We start from the raw sequence: 5,403 nt of genomic DNA, 5'->3' as shown, positions 1-5,403 counted from the left end.
GATTCTACTAATCAAAAGTCTTGTGAGGAGTTTAGCAGGGTAATGATGCAAAAGTTTGAGATGTCGATGATGGGCAAGTTGAACTACTTCCTTGGATTTCAAGTGAAGCAACTCAACGAAGGCACCTTCATCTCCCAAACTAAGTACACTCAAGATATTCTCAAGAGGTTTGGGATGAAGGATGCTAAGCCCGCGAAGACACCGACGGGAACTGACGGACATCTAGACCTCAACAAAGGAGGTAAGTCCGTTGATCAAAAGGCATGCCGATCAATGATAGGTTCATTACTTTATCTTTGTGCTAGTAGACCGGACATTATGCTTAGTGTATGCATGTGTGCTAGATTTCAATCCGACCCCAAGGAGTGTCACCTTGTGGCCGTTAAGCGAATTCTTAGATATTTAGTTTCTACGCCTTGCTTCGGGATCTGGTATCCAAAGGGGTCTACCTTTGACTTAATCGGATACTCAGATTCCAACTATGTCGGGTGCAAGGTTGATAGGAAGAGCACATCAGGGACATGCCAGTTTCTAGGAAGGTCCGTGGTGTCCTGGAGCTCCAAGAAACAAACGTCTGTTGCCCTATCCACCGCTGATGCCGAGTACATTGCCGCATGACAGTGTTGCGCGCAACTGCTTTGGATGAGGCAAACCCTCTGGGACTTTGGCTACAATCTGAGCAAAGTCCCACTCCTATGTGATAATGAGAGTGCAATCTGCTTGGTGAATAATCCTGTTGAACACAGCCGCACTAAGCACATAGAGATCCAGCATCACTTCCTGAGAGACCACCAGTAAAGGGGAGATATCGACATTTATCATATTAGCATCGAGAACCAGCTAGCCGATATCTTCACCAAGCCTTTAGATGAGAAAAAGTTTTGCAGGTTGCGTAGTGAGCTAAATGTCTTAGATTCGTGTAACTTGGATTGATCTACAGCACACATGTGTTTTATGCCTTTGATCATGTTACTTTAAGCTTTACTGCCTCATTTGCTTATATTTGGTGCTTAAGTTGTACAAGTCATCCCCGGACCTCACAGGTCCCTATGCAAATAATGCACATGTTTAGGGGGAGATGTGCTGCAACTTGACTCCTTTGAGACTAACATGTTTGTTTGAGTGCACTTGAAGTAGTCTCGAAGGAACATTGAAAGGGAAAGTGAACTTAGACAAGGAAAGAGCTTCCACTGCATTTCGGTCAAAAGTATCTTGTCCTAAGTTCCTTTTTGTGTTCTCATTGCCTTTTCGCTTCAATTTGACATTTTGGTGAGGCAATGAGGTTAGCAGGCCAAAAAGTTAAACTGTTTTAGTGCTTAATGCCAAAGGGGGAGAAAATTAAGGCCAAAGCAAATGGATCAGCCAACCACTCGTGAACTTTGAAAATAGTAGAGTTAGAATTTGTATTTTGTCCAAAATACTCTTATTGCAAAATTTAGTCTCTTATGGGGGAGAATTTTGATTATGGGAAAAAGGGGGAGTTTTTGCCACTTGATCAAAATTACTCTTGAAACATCTCTCTATTTACCCGAACAAGTGTGTTTGACTTAGAGATAGGGAAAAGAATTTGATTTGTGAAAACAAACTAAGTGGTGGCAAAAGTGATCCAAATATGCCAAATCCTAAGTGAAGAAAATTTGGTCTTCAATTTGCACTCTTTAGTTGCTTTTTAATGTGTTGGCATAAATCACCAAAAAGGGGAGATTGAAAGGGAAATGTGCCCTTGGGCCATTTCTATAAATGTTTTGGTGATTAGATGCCCAACACAAAATATGTTGGTTCATAAGTGCTAAGATGCAAATCAAAGAACAAGGTATGTATCCGGCCTTAGTAAATTGTTTTTGGGTACTAATATATTTATCTAAGTTCCAGGAATCTTACCAAGTCAAAATAAATTGAATTGGAGAAAAATTGGCTAAGTTCAGCCAAACCAGCACTAGCGTGTGGTGCACCGGACAGTGTCTGGTGCCCAGGCTGGCCCGGCGACGAACTCGTCGCTCTCGAGAAAAAGCAATGGTGCCACGACTAAAATTCACCGGACTGTCCAGTGTGCACCGGACTGTCCGGTGAGCCAAAGCCGCATGCGCCAACGGTCGGCAGCGCAATCAGCGGACGACGTGTGGCCCACGCCAACAATCGGTTGGCGCACCGGACACTGTCTGGTGCGCCAACGGGACCGAGGGTCCAACGGTCGGCTGTGCCTGATAAGGAAGGAGAACGGGCACCGGACTGCTACTGTTCATATCCGTTGGTGCACCGGACTGTCCGGTGCGCCACCCGACAGAAGGCAAGAATTGCCTTCCAATTGGAACTTCAACGGCTTCTAGCTGCCTTGGGGCTATAAAAGGGACCCCAAGGCGCATGGAGCACAACACCAAGCATTCACTAAACATCCTAAGATGCCTAGACTCCACAATCACGCAATCGGTTCATCGTGTTAGATATTTGAGCACCGTTTGAGATGTAAACTCCCTACGCCGTGTTTTGTGCTCACGTCTTGGCTTGTGTGTGTGTGTTTGCTGCGAATTGAGTCTTGTGTGTGTTTCTGTAACGCCCTGAATTTGGGGGTAGAATTTTTTCTTCTTTTTACTCACCAAATTCAGGCGTTACTCCCTTTTCTTTTCCCGTTTTGCTCCTTCTTCCCAATTTCAAAGCAGTATAGCGACTGGTGTCCAGATCAAGTGTAAACAAAACCTAAGTTGACATGGGTGTTGCATCATGCCGAATCATATTTTCTTTTGTCTGATGTCGTGTTTAGTCGCGTGTGTTGCTTAGTTTCGTTTCGGATTTTGCTTCGCGAATTGAATTCTGATCTGTGGTTGTGCGTGTCGTGGGTTTTGACCCGCGGTGCGGCCTAGCCCAGCCCGACCTAGTCTGGCCCAGCTCGGCCCGCGCGCCGCTGGCGCCTATGCCCTCCCCATGCCCCCCTCCCCTGGTCTTTTCCCCTCATTCAATTCTCCTGCGCAGCAACCTCCTCTCTCTCCCACCTCTCTCTCTCTCTCTCCCCTTGTTGCCCTAGGTTTTGGAGACGCAGATCGCCGGGATTTGGATCCCCGAGGTGAGCTCCACTCCCCTCTCTCTCTCTCTCTTTCTCTCCCTCCCCTCCCCTTCCTTCCTTCCCTCGTGCGCTCCCTGTGCGTCCTGGCGGCCCTGCGCGCCCGCGCACAAGCGGCCCTGCGCCCCACACCCCACACCCCGGCGGCCCTGCGTGGCTCGCGCCCCGGCGGCTCACCGCGGCCCCGCACCCCTGGCCAGCGGCGGCTCTCCCCGATGGCCCTGCGCGCCCGTGCCCTAGCAGCCCCGCGCCCCGGCGTCCCGCGCTCCGGCGGCCCGCGCCCCTGCGCGCCCGCACCCAAGCGGCCTCGCCCCCGCGCGCCCGTGTCCCGGCGGCCCCGCGCCCCGTGCCCCGTGCCCCCGTGGCCCTACGTCTGCGCCCCGGCAGCTCCTGCGCGAGCCCCGGCGTGGCCTTGCGTGCTCCCAGCGCGCACAGCGCGTTCCCACGCACGTGATTGTAGTTGCGCGGCATTCGACTCTCAGTTTAATCTATTTTAATTTTAGTTTAGTCGATGTGCTACGTCGCGCGCTTCGTCGCGCGGCGATTCATTCTAAATTCATCTTTATTAATGAGCTGTGTCGCACGCTTCGTCGCGCGATGTTTCGTTTTAAATTCAGTTCAGTTGACGTATGCCGTCGTGCGTTTCGTCGCGCGACGCTTAACGTCTCTTTATAATTAGTGCAAGAGTCTCGTTGCACGCCTCGTCCGCGACGAGTCGTTTATTTCTTAATTCAATTTAAGTGTTGTGTCGCGCGTCTCGCCGCGCGACAATCCTTTTAATCTATCTTAATTTGTTCATAATGATTAAACATGGAACATGACTTTACCCTATGCTTAACACGATGGCTAAATTTATACTATTCTGCTTAGACGAGTACTTTGATTTATAATCGTGTAACGTGATCGCTCTTCGACCGTAGCCTCGACCGTTACTTTCTCTTTCTCGCTTAGTCGTAGGTGTGAGCCCTGCGTCGAACGTCTGTTTATTTATTGCATTCTATTGTATGGTGTACTGTTCTTTTGTATTAAATGTGTGGAATGTATGTTTGAAACTCGTATAGATAACGGTAAGTTGGCGGAGTCCGAAGGAGTTGCTGGTGAAGACCCTGAGCAGCAGCTGGTTGGTGAAGGCAAGTGTCCCTTGACCCATCTATGTCCTACTCATTCTTATAATTCATTCCCCACATTTACACAGTTTATACCTAAGGATTGACTAGATTTTGTTTATCTTGTCCTTGTTTACCTATTCTGGTTGGTTTATTTTGGTTTAGCTTTATGCTAGTGCTTCACCTTAATCAATGAACATGATGTGATTATCTATGATACGTTGTTTTCCCTTTTGATTATGATGATGGTACTGTGACATTTATGCTAGTGCTTCACCTTAATCACTTCCACGACGCGCTCGACACCCTGCTGCGCCAGGCACTCGACTGGCGTACTTGGTCCATCGAGTATCTCTGTGTGGTCTTCCAGCATAGTCGCGGGGTTTACCCGGACCGTGAGGCGACCTGCTTGGTGCGCCGTCCGGAGAACAGTCTCCGGGGTGCGGAGGTCTGCTCAGAGCACTATTCTATCTCTGAGCGGAACTCAGCTGAGGCGACCATGCAAGATGTTGCATGGCGTGCGCTTTCGCACTACTGCTCAGTGCTCGGCGGGGTAGCCGACGGTCTCAACCTGAAGTATTACCCCCGCCGCCCATCTGGCAGCACAGGAGGCGTGGTTGTCTCACCTGTCGGTGAGGACAATCCTAGGTTGAGCAGCACAGTCAACCTAGCCGCCGTGCTAAACACGGAGCTGGACCATGCATTAGATGAGCTGAGTAGGGCTCGTGCTAAGATCGCCCAGCTACAGGCTGAGCGCGCGGAGCATCATCACCTGGAGGATGGCTCCCCCGCTCCAGTTGGGACTCAGCACCCGTACCGCTCACCTCAGCGTGGACACCAGGTGTCGGCGTTTCGAACCCGGGGGGTCCCTGGACCGACGAGTAAATTGTCGCCGCGTGCCCCAGCCCAAATCGGTCGGCGCGAGACGGAGCGCGAAGGGGGGAAGAAGCCGGAGGGAGACAGGCGTACAAAGGGGAAACCCGCGACCTTCGTGTTTGTCCCGCGCCCAGGTCGGGTGCGCTTGCAGTAGGGGGTTACAAGCGTCCACGCGGGAGGGAGCGAGCGGCCTTACGCGAGCACCGTCCCGTACTTCTCCGCGCGGCCAACCCTCGTAAGAGGGCCCTGGATCTTCCTTTTATAGGCGTAAGGAAAGGATCCAGGTGTACAATGGGGGGTGTAGCAGTGTGCTAACGTGTCTAGCGGAGGAGAGCTAGTGCCCTAAGTACATGCCATCGTGGCAGC

The sequence above is a fragment of the Zea mays genome, chromosome 1, assembly GCF_902167145.1.
Source record: "Zea mays cultivar B73 chromosome 1, Zm-B73-REFERENCE-NAM-5.0, whole genome shotgun sequence".
NCBI classification, from domain to species: domain Eukaryota; kingdom Viridiplantae; phylum Streptophyta; class Magnoliopsida; order Poales; family Poaceae; genus Zea; species Zea mays.
This window is presented reverse-complemented; position numbering follows the sequence as displayed.